We start from the raw sequence: 15,401 nt of genomic DNA, 5'->3' as shown, positions 1-15,401 counted from the left end.
TCCCTCCTTCATGGGCACATTATAGTTTGCCATTCTCTCTACCCTACCAGATTCCGTGTTGGATACTGTCAGCGGGGAGTAAACGGAGGGTACATAGCACGAGTCAATCAAGAGTTTATAGTGTACCTGTGAGATATACAGCAGTTTGGGGGGCGTTCATTCGTATAGTAACTTGTAGGTTATCACCTTAGGTTATACTATCCCCATCCAGCACGCTCTCACATTTATTGATATCCTCCCGATCTATTTTTCTTTATTTTGGTTTTCTTTATTTTGTGTATTGTATTTTCATTTCTCCCCCCCTTTTTTGTTTTGTATCTGGGTCCTTACCTCAAGCATTTTATGCATTAACTATTAAAAGTTATATTATATTTAGATTGGACTAAAATGCCTAAAGAGTGTAGTATTATGATAACACATATTCTGATTGCCTCAAAATTGGTATTAGCAAGAAACTGGAGAAGTAGTAAGATCCCAGAATGGAATGTAGTTAAGGCCCAGGTGCTACATTAATGTAAAATGGACATGGGTATAAATAGAAATAATTCCTACAGTTTGAGAAAAATAAATTAATGAAAAACACTCATAGACATCCTACAAACATAATAGAGAAACTATACAGAGGAAATCAGATAGAACATTGTAAGTAATACAAAGGAGATTAATGTTAGTAGAAAAAGAGAAACTGACCGAAACATATCTCAGTATAAAGCCTCTATATATATGAAAGGGGGAAGATATAAGGGGCAAATAAAGTAAAGAAAAGCAATAAATGTATATTCTAATCAGAAATTATATTAAAAATAAAATGCAATGTTAAGCTATGTATGAAAAGTGTATGCATTTTAATGTAGTAGTGAATGTTCATGTCTATGTAATAGTGTGGCTAATATGTTTTATATGTATTACATTCTCTAAAAGAGAAAATATGTACTTTGATAAAATTTGATAAATAAAATAAATTAAAAATAAATAAAATCAAAATTTCATAGACCATGTACTGCTAGTAACGCTACTAAAGTCAGAAAACATTATCAGGTTAAACCACGACCAAATTATTACTTATTATTTTTATACTGAGCTGTGCTGTATTATAAGTTTCTTTATTTAATATTTTAGCCACAATGCTTATTTGTCTTATAATTTGTATAACTGATTAGTGAGAAATTGTAAATTAACATTGCTTGTACATAACAATTGTCCATGGTGAAAATTTGGGTTGTCCAAAATAATTAATTCCAATTGATTCGGAAAAAAGTCCACATGGCAATTCGCTTTAGGCAAATTTTACTTGCAAACATTTTGGGACAAATCAAAAGGGCATGGAGAATGGGCAATCAGTGTACTGTAAAATATGAATATCAAGTATATGCTTTGCAGTACACTGATAGACACGTTGTTATTCCAGTTATTTCACTGATCAAGTGAGAACAGTTAACACGTAACATCTGTAGCATAACCATCAGTCCACTTTTTTGGGTGCCATGAAAAGAATTCCAAATTCCAAAACACACAAACAGCTAATCCAATGTCGTTTTTCATTTATTTTGTGATGTGGCCATGTGCCAATTCAGAAATTTGTATGAATTGCAGATCACCCGAAATTTTGACAAATCACAATTTGTTCGAAACAGAATGCATTGTCAAGTCAGGAGACATGTTTGTGGTGTTTGTTCTGTGAAAGTTCATAAAAAATTATGTTATGTGCAATTCACTAATGCTCTAAAATATATAGAAATATTTCAGAGCATTGGTAAATTGTTAGAAAAGTGTTATCTGTGATTTCTTTCAAGCGCTCAATGGCTGGTAGTTGTGGTGGGAGTGCAGGACTTACAAATCTGATATTTATATACGTGTGCATATATGCGTATAAATACATGCTGTTCACTGTATCCTCACTCTTCACAATCTTTTCTTTCCTGAATAGAAACTGATTTACTGAGCTCATCCACATGCTCCTTTCATGGTGATTAACTTTCACATCATAATTAAAGAAAATCTCTACGAATTGTTAAATCAGAGCAGCAGCTTTATTGGGTCTAGTGTTCCCATTGTGTTTCACCACTCAATGAATAGTTTCGTTGTTGTCATAATTCATTTGTGACAAAGCAGAGGTTGTAAAATTAGAAAAGCCTTATGCTCTAGCAAACACATCAGGAGATGGAAATTAACTTGTTGCCCCCAAATAAAAATCTGTTTTTCAGCATCTGCTGCTCAAATCCTCTTAAAATTAGCTCTCGCCTGTGTGTTCTTCAAAGCCTATTGCAAGAATAAAGAAAGAACCTCAGCTGGATGTAGAGATATCTGACTTTTCCTAGTTATTATTTAACACTGTTACTACTGATGGTTACAAGTCTCTGAATTTAAAAGTTCATTCACTGCAAGTCATTATACTGTGATAGGAAAACCAGCGTGCAATATGTGAATGTAGAAAATGGAAAGAACTTCCTCAATACATTGGTTCAGTCAACTGCACACTCAGACACCGTTGAGCGATAATGCATTGCATTATGGCAAGGATTACAGTATTTTTCAGTGTACAAGATGCTCCCTTTGTATAGGACAACCCCTATTTTTTAGCCAAAACTTAAGAAATAAATATTTCAAACATCAAATATGACAAATTTGATATTTTAGGGGAACTTCAGAGGAGAACATCACACTTATGATTCTCATGCTCCCCTGCTGCAGCTCCCACTCATATAGGGACCTCTTCCCAGGGCCGGCGCGTCCATAAGGCGGCACAGGGCGCCTTAGGGCGCACCGGCTCCGGGGGCGCAAGATTTCAGTGACCGGCAGGAGGGAAGCTCTCCCTCCTGCCAGGCCACCATCTTGACTCCCGGCGCGGCGGGCGGCAGTGCTGTGATCAGACGCGGCGAGGGAGCTCTAACCTCACCGCTCTGCTCCCTCGCGCGCTGTCTGCTGATGTCGCGGGAGCCAGAATATGACGTCATATTACAGCTCCCGCGGCATCAGCAGACAGTGCGCAAGGGAGCAGAGCAGAGAGGTTAGAGCTCCCTCGCCGCGTCTGATCACAGCACTGCCACACGCCGCCCAGCAGCCCCACTGGACCCCAGGGAATGACTCCTCATCCACACCAGCTCTCCAGGCAGGGAAGCTGGGTTGAAAATGTTTATTTATTAAAATAATTAGTGAGTGTATGTGATGTGTGTGAGTGTCTGTGTGTCTGTGAGTGTCTGTGTGTCTGTGAGTGTCTGTGTGTCTGTGAGTGACTGTGTGTGAGTGTATGTGTGTATGTGAGTGAGTGTGTCTCTGTGTGAGTGTCTGTGAGTGACTGTGTGTGAGTGTATGTGTGTCTGTGAGTGACTGTATGTGTGTCTGAGTGACTGTCTGTGTGTCTGTGAGTGACTGTGAGTGTGTGCGTGAGTGAGTGTATGTGTGTCTGTGAGTGACTGTCTGTGAGTGAGTGTGTGTGTGTCTTTGAGTGATTATATGAGTGTGTGTGTGTGTCTGAGTGATTGTATGAGTTTTACATGTGAGTGTATGAGTGTGTCAGTGTATGTGTGTCTGTCAGTGTGTGTTTGTGAGTGTCTGTCAAATCAGTGAGAGTATCTTTGTCATTGAGTCTGTGTGTGACTATCAGTGTGTCTGCCAATGAGTGTCAATCAGTGTGTGTGTGTCAATGAATGAGTGTGTGTCAGATCAGTGAGTGTGTGTGTTTGTCATTGAGTGTGTGTGACTGTCAGAAGAACACTAAGGGACAGGGAAGGGAGGGGACCAATAATGGACAGGGAGAGGGGCTGGTTAAGAGGCACATAGGTGAAGATGTTATTTTTGGGGGGGCGGAAAAATACATCTTCGCCTATCTACCCAAAAAATCCTTGCACTGGCCCTGCCTCTTCCTCCTTGCCACAGCGTACAGAAGTGGATCAGCGGGAGGTATGTGTGTGGACCGCGGCACAATGAAAAGCGGCAGGCGCCATCTTGACTTGGGCCCCACGTACAAGTATTTTTTTTTACCCCTGCAGTGACATTCCGTGTATAAGATGACCCCCAATTATAGACTCAAATTTTTTTGAAAAACTTTTTCGTTCTACTTCTTCTTAGAAAATGTTCAATATAATTTTGGTAGTAGTAGTATGGGTATTATATGTAGTAGTTAAAGAGGCACTGTCCCTGCCCCCCTGAAAAAGTACAAAGCAGGGACAAGTTTTTCTCCGCCTGACACGTCTTGATACTGGGCGGAGCTACCTCTGTCAAGAAGTGTCAATTTCCCAGCTGTCACCAGTGATGGCTGAAGGTAAGTTGGCTCTATCTATGGAAGATCCCATGTCTTGTGGGATCCTCCATAAACTCAATGCTGTATTCTATGCGCAAGATTACAACAATGATGGCGGCTTCTGGCAGCTGAATGACATAGTTCTAGCATTACTTAAATTTATATACAGTGAGGGAAAATAGTATTTGATCCCCTGCTGATTTTGAACGTTTGCCCACTAACAAAGAAATGATCAGTCTATAATTTTAGTGGTAGGTGTATTTTAACAGTGACAGCACTGCCAAAATGCGGACGTGGTCGCAGGGGTCACAGCTGCGCCCGTGTCCGGCCCTTCAGGGGGCCCGGCCGCCCAGCGACCCGGGTATGTACACCAGTGTGGCCACGGCAACATTTTGCCAGCCTTTTAACCTGGGGTGGGGTCTGTATGTGTATCTCTTGGTCTGCATGGGTATCTGTTTGTCTAAATGTGTATCTGAATTTTTTTGTCATTAAAGGACCACTATAGTGCCAGGAAAACTAGTTTTCCTGTTACTATATAGTCCTTAGGTTCCCTACACCCTTGTGGCCCCCCTCCCACTAGGCTGAAGGGGTTAAAACTCCTTCAGCACTTACCTTTCTCCAGTGCCGGGCTCCCTTGGTGCTGGGGATCTCTCTGCCCTGACCCACCTCTCAGCTCCTAATGCGCATACGCGGCAAGAGCCGTGTGTGCATTAGAACTGCCCATAGGAAAGCATTACTCAATGCTTTCCTATGGACGTCCAGCATCTTCTCACTGTGACTATCACAGTGAGAATCGTGGAAGCGCCTCTAGTGGCTGTCAGTGAGACAGCTACTAGAGGCTGGATAAACCCTCAGTGAAACATAGCAGTTTCTCTGAAACTGCTATGTTTTCAGCTGCAGGGTTAAACTAGAGGGACCTGGCACCCAGCCCTGCCACCCCTGTGAACTTGTGAACTAGTGCCCACTGCCATGTGTTGCGGCCCCGGCCCACGCAGTGTAAGCGCCGGGGGGGTCCACGGATCACTTTTTGCACCGGGGCCCCATGGATCGTGTGTACGCCACTGAGTGAGAGACAGAATAACAAACAAAAAAAATCCAGAGAAACGCATATCAAAAAAGGTATAAATTGATTTGCACGTCATTGAGTGAAATAAGTATTTGACCCTTTTGACTTGGTGGCAAAACCCTTGTTGGCAATAACAGAGGTTAGATGTTTCTTGTAGTTGGCCACAAGTTTGCACACATCTCAGGAGGGATTTTGTCCCACTCCTCTTTGCAGATTCTCTCCAAGTCATTAAGGTTTCGTGGCTGACGTTTGGCAACTCGAACCTTCAGCTCCTTCCACAGATTTTCTATAGGATTAAGGTATGGAGACTGGCTAGGCCACTCCAGGACCTTAATGTGCTTCTTCCTAAACCACTCCTTTGTTGTTGGCTGTGTGTTTTGGGTCATTGTCATGCTGGAATACCTATCCACAACCCATTTTCAATGCCCTGGCTGAGGGAAGGAGGTTCACACCCAAGATTTGATAGTACATGGCCCCGTCCATCGTCCCTTTGATGTGGTGCAGTTGTCCTGTCCCCTTAGCAGAAAAACACCCCCAAAGCATAATGTTTCCACCTCCATGTTTGACAGTGGGGATGGCATTCTTGGGGTCATAGGCAGCATTCCTCCTCCAAACACGGCGATTTGAGTAGATGCCAAAGAGCTTGATTTTGATCTCATATGACCACAGCATTTTCACCCAGTTCTCCTCTGAATCATTCAGATGTTTATTGACAAACTTCAGATGGGCCTGTACATATGTTTTCTTGAGCAGGGGGACCTTGTAGGCGCTGCTGGATTTCAGTCCTTCACAGCATAGTGTGTTACCAATTGTTTTCTTGGTGACTATGGTACCAGCTGCCTTGAGATCATTAACAAGATCCTCACGTGTAGTTCTAGACTGATTCTTCACCATTCTCATGATCATTGAAACTCCACGAGGTGAGATCTTGCATGGAGCACCAGATCGAGGGAGACTGACAGTTATTTTGTGTTTCTTCCATATGTGAATAATCGCACCAACTGTTGTCACCTTCTCACCAAGCTGTTTGGCCATGGTCTTGTAGCCCATTCCAGCCTTGTGTAGGTCTACAATCTTGTCCCTGATATCATTGGACAGCTCTTCGGTCTTGGCCATGGTGGAGAGTTTGGAATCTGATTGATTGCTTCTGTGGACAGGCATCTTTTATACAAGTAACGAGCTGAGATTAGGAGCACTCCCTTTAACAGAGTGCTCCTAAGTGCAGCTCGTTACCTGTATTAAAGACACCTGGGAGCCAGAAATCTTGCTGATTGATAGGGGCTCAAATACTTATTTCACTCATTGACATGCAAATAAATGTATAACTTTTTTGACATGCGTTTTTATGGATTTATTGTTTTTGTTTTGTCATTCTGTCTCTCACTGATCATCTACCATTAAAATGATAGACTGATCATTTCATTGTCAGTGGACAAACTTTCAAAATCAGCATGGGATCAAATACTTTTTTCCCTCACTGTAGAAGACATTTAATGAATGGTAGGAATGGTAGGATATTTCCTAAAATAAAAAAAATCTGATCCTGCATGTTTTTTTGCAATAGCCATGGAGTTATGTTGTGTTTAATATAAATGCAGGATTCTTCTTATGGTGGATAGATACTGTCAGGATTCCTGAGTGTGTTATCTAAAAAAGAACTGGCAGTACACTTAAGGAGCAACCTATATCCACAACCTTGCAGTTGAGATAATAAGAGGATCTGTGTATGTATGACTTATAGTTATTAAAATAATAGACAAACAGGTCAACATATTTTGGCCCACTATAGCAGAATGTCTTCAGTGATGAAGCAATATAGGGGTGCAGTTTGCAAGAGTACTCAGGTGGTGAGGTGAACTTGTGCCCGCTATTTAACCCCTTAAGGACACATGACATGTGTGACATGTCATAATTCCCTTTTATTCAAGAAGTTTGGTCCTTAAGGTGTTAAGAAAATAATCTGGCCAAAGCCACCTTCTGCCTGTGTGACCTATTCACCACAACCAGGTCCTCTTTCCCACTACAGGCATGATCTGGCTCTATGGCTATGGGCTATCTGTCTAAACAAACTAGCTGTCTATTTTTCATGAGCTCTCTATCTATTTATTATGCTACTATCTCTAATATTAGATGGCAACAAAGCACATCCACATACGATGATTTTCACCAATCTTGATTCCTGCTTCAAGCCCTTTCAAATTGTGCTACAAACACATTGACCAGAGGCCTATAACGAGTTAAACACCATCATTGCAATGTACTTTTTGTTTTTTTTTATTTTTTTATTAATTCTTAATTTTAAGAATCTCACAATCAAGCAATCTCACGGTACATGAATGCCATCCAGTTCAAATGTGCTTTTTAAGAATTAGAACTTGGCTCCCTGCAGAAACCAGAGCAGCCACAAAAGGAGGCATGCTCCAACATACGCTGCCAGCTACAGACTCAGAATTAAAAACTATCAGCATGAGAAACACAATTTCTGAAATTTCTCCCAAGCATTGCAATTCAAGATATTGGGAACCTACTGATTTACATATCAAAATAAAATTAGATGATGAGAGCAAGTAGTTCTACTTTCTTAAAAAACTAAAATAAAAAAGTAGTGTAGGTGAGAAGTATTCACCATACTGTAATGAATGACTTACCGTAATCATTCAGAAATTTCCATACTATACATTAAAGTGGTGAAAATTTCTACAGGTGGGTGTAATGGGGTTGCAGATATTGACATTACATTATCACCAAATTTTACAAGAAATGAAATAAAAACAGTTATTTAATGCAGGAATTAATTTTTTTTGTGGTCACAGTTTTTGGTTTTCCAATGCTTTTTTTAAAAATGAAACGCCATACTTTCTGGCAGTACTTATAGAACGTTTAGAGTTTTCTAGTAAACACGAATTATAACTGTTCCCTTCGCTTATTAAACTTAAAACTAAACAAGGTTTCTGCGTTTATTGTAAGAACCAAAATTTTACTAATGTTTGCCACACTTTTTCTCAAATGTATGTTGCCTAATTGGGAACTACCGGTATGCAGGGCCGGCTTTAGTCATTTAGGCAAAAATCTTCACAGCGCCCCGCCCTCCCCCACACACCCTGTCACACACACACACACAAACACACTCAGGCAGTCATACACAGACAGCCACACACAAACACACACACACACAAACACAGACATAGAATGTGACGGCAGATAAGAACCATCTAGTCTGCCCAGACAGTAACACATAGGCAGTCACACACACAAACACACACACACACACACACACACACACACACAGGCAGGCAGCCACACACACACACAAACACACACAGGCAGACAGCCACACACACAGGCTGGCAGTCACACACAAACACACAGAGGCAAACAGCCACACACACACACACACACACAGACAGTCACACACACAGACAAACAGCCACACACACACGCACACGCAGACAGTCACACACACACGCAGACAGTCACACACACAGTCACACACAGGCAGACAGCCACACACAGTCAGACACACACACACACACTCACAGAAACACACTAACAGACACACACACTAACAGTCACAGACACACACTAACAGACACACACTCACCCACATTAACACATTTTTAAAAAATTATTTAAACACCCCCCCCCCCAGCCTCCTTACCTATGGGAATGCTGGGGGGGGGGGTCTCTTCCTCCCTGGTGGTCCAGTGGCTGCTGGGCGAGCGGCACTGGCTGGCGGCTGGCGAGGGAGCACTTCCTCTGAGCTGTCTGCTCAGCTCCCTCGCGCGCCTCAGAGTGAGGCTGGGAGCCGGAATATGACGTCATATTCCGGCTCCCAGCCTCACTCTGTGGCGCGCGAGGGAGCTGAGCAGACAGCTCAGAGGAAGTGCTCCCTCACCAGCCGCCCACCAGCGCCGCCCGACCGCCCAGCATGTCTGGCTAACAAGACATTTGCCTTGGGCATTTGGGGGCGGCGTTTTTTGCCGCCCCCTGGAAAATGCCGCCCAAGGCAAATGCCTTGTTAGCCTCGCGGCTAATACGCCCCTGCCGTGTGAGCTATGCGGCCGCAGGGCGCCCCCTGCTCCATGGCGCCCTGTGCGGCCGCACAGCTCGCACACCCCTAAGGCCGGCCCTGCCGGTATGCATTATGCCAAAATACCAGTAGGTTGGTTTGATTATGAATGTCTTCCTTATACACATTTTAGAATTCTATATGCTTATAGTTTTTTATAGTAGTTTTAGAATTAAGGTTAGGGTTACTTTAATATAAGGGCAGCACTGAGACACACATGTCCCATTCTGCTTCATATTAGTGGGGGTTACACTTTAAGGTAGCAGCTGCTGCTGTTTATAAGCTGCCTTTAGTGCAACTCCTTTCTCAATATTGATATGGTGGCAGGTGTGATACACCAGCAAAGGAGCTGGAGAGATAGAATCATGTTGTTTCTGTCTGCTCAGCTTCTCTATTATTGGATCGTTATCAGGATAGGCCCGAACTAACATGCAGCAGCTGGCCAGGTGTGTAAATGTATGTGAAGTGTATGTCCAGGTCATCTGTTGTGGCCTGTCCACTACAAGCTTCAATGAGTTGTGCATTCAAAGATACAGTATCTCACAAAAGTGAGTACACCCCTCACATTTTTGTAAATATTTTATTATATCTTTTCATGTGACAACACTGAAGAAATTACACTCTGTTACAATGTAAAGTAGTAAGTGTACAGCCTGTATAACAGTGTTAATTTGCTGTCCCCTCAAAATAACTTAACACACAGCCATTAATGTCTAAACTGTTGGCAACATGACTACAATTTAACTACAATTTAATGTACACATTGCGCTAGACATATTGCTAGCATATATACATTATTGTATGCATGCTGAGTGACAGTTTAACCCCTTAAGGACCAAACTTCTAGAATAAAAGGGAACCATGACCCTTAAAGGGTTAAGATAGGTTATATACTCATATTATTGTTTAATTTTTCTTTGCCTGATAGTCTAGAGCAGCGTTTCCTAGTTGGTGTTCCATGGAACATACATCCCAGCAATCAAACACCAACACAACATGGAAACACACTCCTGCAAACACAAACATTACGTACAAAAACCCCTGGATTCAAATTTATATACAAACACTCAAACACACCCTTCACTCAAATACTCACACACTAATACTACACACAAATGTACATCCGCATTTAAAAGCTAATACATCCAAGCACACCACTGCAAGCAAATGCAAACATTCGAACACACCCCTGTATCAAAACTCCAACTGTACAAACAAAAGCACACCTGCTCCTAAGTACTACTATCTGTGCTATGGCGGACACATTTTTAGGGGTTCCACGTTGTTAGCGCGTTATGTCTAAGGGTTCTAGACATGTGCACCAGTGAAATTTTCGTTTTGTACGAATTACTTCTTCCTAAATAAAAATTTCATTTGTCCATCTAAAATTTCGTCCATAAACCATTTGTTATGAAATTAGTAAAAAAATTATTTGTTTTCATCCATTAGGATGAAAAAAGCATTGCGCATGCACAACAAAAACCCAAAAAACAAGGAGGGAGCCGACAGCGCTACCAGCTCCCATCTTGTAATAAACATTAGCCATTCCTACCCCCCCTGCATTGAAACATATGGGAGTCACTATGACCCCCATATTAATAAAATGTTAGTTTATTGCCCCCCCTCACTAATATTAGGGTGAGGAGGGTAGGTAGAGTATTTTTATTGGAGGGGGTTGGGGACCCCTAGTCACTTTATTATTTGGGATCCCCACCCACCGCTTATGGGTGGGAACCTGGGGTGGACATAAGTTCCCTCTCATTATTTAATTATTTAAGGTCCCCACCCACCGGTCATGGGTGGGGACCAGGGGGGATGTTAAGTTCCTCCCATTATTTATTTATTTAGGGACCCCACCTGCCGCTCATGTGCCAGGTCCGCGCTTATTGCACTAGCGACTGGGCAATAGCTGCCCTGTCTCTAGTAGTTTTAAATGACAGCGAGAAGCCACTGGTTGCTTGCTGTTTAGGTTACATGCCCCTACTCACGGCATGCCATGAGTAGGGGCATGCGGGAGGATTTAACCCCTCTTTTATTAAAATGACCTCCATAGGTTTTAATACGGGGGGGTCATATTTATTACAAGGAGGGACCTGGTAGCGCTGCCGGCTCCTTCCGTACTTTTTTTTGTGTGCATGCGCAGTGCTATTTTCTACAAGCACAGGTTGAAAGAAATTAAACAAAAAGGTAATGCATCCAGCATTTGTCCTTTCGTTTCATTTAGATTTCGTATGCAAGGCTTTCGTTTACATTTTAGTAAACGAATACAAAAAAAAACCACACATTTTTGGATGGACTCGTATTCGTACGAAAATGAATGCACATGTCTAAAGGGTTCCACTGGAAAAATTAATTGGGAACCCCTGGTCTAAAGCTATATTGAATATCCTTTGTATGCATCTAAACGCAGATTTGAAGTTTTGATATAATACGTGAATGTATTATGTAATCAAATTAAAGGTATTTGTTACATATAGCTACATTAATAACATTTTGTCAATTATTTTTTAAAGAGTGGCCTTTAGAAAGTAAGCATATAGAATGAAAATAAAATATCTCTCTAAACTTTACTGGTGCTCATGCAACTAATTACTAATAGGTTAAAATTTCAGTTTTTTAATCTGTGCTGATCAATTTCCTGTATGACTGTGATTGTGTAGAGAAAAATGTGTATGTTTGTTTTTCCTTCTCTAGGTTGTATATTCATGAATTAATAGATACACCTCCACTTATGGTGTAGTAGCGGGTAAATGACAATAAAAAAAAATGTTATCAGGTGATTTAAAAAGTTTTATTAACTAAAAGAAACAGTTTCTCATTAATCAGTATGTAAACACAATATGAATGTGCAGTCTGGGTTCTGGCCACATGGTGTCATCGTCCTCTACTAATCAATTAAAAAGTCATAGGCATATTTCTCCAATCCTATATACAGCCTGTTTGTGACTCATACAAGCCCATAGACTCCAGGCACTATAAACCCCAATGAATATGTACCTATATTAAGCATGAAACATGGTTGCATAGTGGTATGTATCTTTCACTTTTTTTTGAGGATCTTAAAGAGATGCAGGGATGATATGTTGGTATACAGTCTACAGGATTCGACTCTGTGGAGATCAGATTAAAGGGTTACCCCAGGCATCATAACCACTACAGCCCTCTGTAGTTATGAGTTGAGGAGTACCCTGGCCCTGTTACCTGGTAATGGAGCGACTAGTTTTGCAACAATTTGCACTTCTGCCTGGCTCCCCACTGTGATCCAAAGGTCCTCTGTAGCCGGTGTCAACATCTAGATCGGTGTCTAACCCTTTTGGCTTACTGAGGAAAGAGGAAAGAGGAATTTTCTTGGGTCCCACATCAATATATATAATATAGTTATAATATAATAATAATAATGTATATAAGCAATACAACTTTAAAATACCCTTTTTGTATTTTAATATTTCAATTGTTTAGTAGATATCTAAAGTTATTTGTTAACTTATATATTATCCTTATGTGGGGTTGCCATATTTAAGGATACCAAATTATGGAGATATCTACTAAACACATACACATGTTTATACATATGCACACATAACCAAAGATATACACATACATACACATACAATCACAGACCTATACAAACAATAACATACACATAAACACACACATACACACAATCACAGATATACACACACATAATCATAGATATACACACACAATCACAGACCCCCCACACACATATAATCACAGACCTATATATCCAATCACATACATAGACACACATATGATCACAGATACACACACACACAAATAATCACAGATACACACACACACACAATCACAGACCTATACACACAATGACATACATACTAACACAGAATCATAGATATACTGTACACACACACAATCACAGACCTGTACACACAATCACATACTATCACACACAAACACAATTACAGACATATACACAATCACTGACATACATACGTAAAAATCCAATTCATACACATTTAGTACTAAAGACCTTGCTCTGGGAGGGCTGCAGTGAATCCGTGATCCCTGGTGGGTTGCTGCTGTGATCTCTGTGCTCCTCCATCATAGGTCTTTGTCCGCCCAGTAGTGATGCTGATGTCGGAATGACGTTATATCATTCCGGTTGCCGGCTCACTGCAGGGAGCGCGATACAGCTGTGAAGGAGGAGCACAGTATGTAAAGGGCTCCCTGCCTCCCTCGCCACCCGGCAGTCCAGACTGCAAATGAGCCGCGGTGCTGGACTGCGGGATGGACATGCATGATCTAGATTATGCAGGGCTACAGAAGCCAAAAGTCGATCCCACTGTCCATTCATTGGCTGAGCGAGTCAGTTGACAGCTGTCATTCAATTAATACAATTCTGCACATAGGAATATGCATATAATTGAAATAGCTGGTTAGTGACACTGCTAGTGCGTAAAGATGTGCATACAGACTCATGGCACCATGACCATTTCAAATCAGTGAAAAACCCTCTAAGCTTTCTTGTCTTCAAATGCATACAACAGAAGCAAAACTAGCAGTGCATATCAGAGTTCAGAGCTGCAGGGCAACAATCAAGACCATAGTTTTCGCACTGGGAAGTAGTTAATAATGCACTAAATATAGAATTCATCATGGTAATAATAATTTTATTTTGTCCTTCGAGAGCTGTCATAGTTTTACGTACCTGCATCCCCTTGCCCCAGTGCTTGCATTCTTGGATGTTTGTGGGTCTTACAGCACTGCCTTTGGACAAGCTTGAACATACTTTCCCAATCAGTGCAATCTCTCGTGCTAATGCTGACATGTTAGTGTTTGTGTGGAATGCCTGCTGGAGGAGTACCACAATGACAGGGTACAAGAGAATGGCCTTGAAGAGTGTTTTTTGCTCCTTTTGTGACTATCTACTCAGCATTAGATGCTGTGTCGTATTGGCACACAGGGTCAAATGTTGAGTTATTGATTGACAGGTAGTGTGGGAGTCAACCTTTTAATGAGGGAGCCTCAGAGTGTCAGCTCATGCTCCCAATACCTAAATAAACTATATGGGCAAAAGTATTGGGACACCTGACCATTACACCAACATGGACTTTAATGACATTGCATTCTAAATACAAAGACATTGATATGCAGATGGTCCCCCCTTTGCAGCTATAAAAGCTTCCAGTCTTCTGTGAAGGCTTTCCACAAGATTTTGTAGTGTTTCGGTGGGAGTTTTTGCCCATTCATGCAGTAGAGCATTTATGAAGCCAAACACTGATGTTGAACAAGAAGGCCTAACTCACAATCTCTGTTCCAGTTCATTACAAATATTTTCATTGGGGTTTAGGTCAGGGCTCTGTGCAGGCCAGTCAAGCTCTTCTCCACTAAACTCCTCCAACCATGTCTTTATGGACCTTGCTTTGTGCATTGAGGCACAGTCATGCTGTAATAGAAAAGGACCTTCCCCAAACTGTTCCCACAAAGTTGAAAGCATAGTATTATCCAAAATGTCTTTCCGTTACTGAAAAAAATCCCCATACCATTATCCATCATCCACCACAATTTAAACTTGGCCCAATGTAGTCAGGCAGGTAACGTTAACCTGGCCATGGAAGCCCATTCATGGAAACTGATGGCACTCATGCCTCAAGGGTTTTTGTGTAGATATTAATGCCACTGAAAGTTTGGAACTCTTCTGCTTGGGATAAGCAAAGCATTGGCTGACTTTTAGGCAAAACTCGCCTCAGCACTCGGTGACCCCACTCTGTGACTTTACATGGTCTTTCTCTTCATGGCTGCTGTTCCTAGAGGCTTCCAATTTACAATAATATCACTAACACTTGACTGTGGAATATATAGCCAGTATGAAATGTCACAAACTGACTTATTGCAAAGGTGGCATTTGTCACAGTGTAATACCCTAGCACGCAGAGTTTAGGTTAACAAGGGACAAGACATGGATATAACATATTACCGGGCCTTAGAAGGGCCGTACTAAACATCAGACAGAGATAAAGCGTAGTCAGAGCCGAGCTGAGGTC

At 41.6% G+C, this 15,401-nt stretch overlaps 1 protein-coding gene across 1 annotated transcript in view; it reads left to right on the top strand.

The window, feature by feature from the left end:
- TAGAP (T cell activation RhoGTPase activating protein) overlaps positions 1-15,401 on the top strand; it is a 122,575-nt gene that overhangs the window by 32,283 nt on the left and 74,891 nt on the right. The gene's annotated exons all lie outside the window — the stretch shown is intronic.

Source organism: Pelobates fuscus, chromosome 2 (genome assembly GCF_036172605.1).
Source record: "Pelobates fuscus isolate aPelFus1 chromosome 2, aPelFus1.pri, whole genome shotgun sequence".
Taxonomy (NCBI): Eukaryota; Metazoa; Chordata; class Amphibia; order Anura; family Pelobatidae; genus Pelobates; species Pelobates fuscus.
Note: the sequence above shows the minus strand (reverse complement) of the source record. Positions and strands in the feature narration are given on the sequence as shown.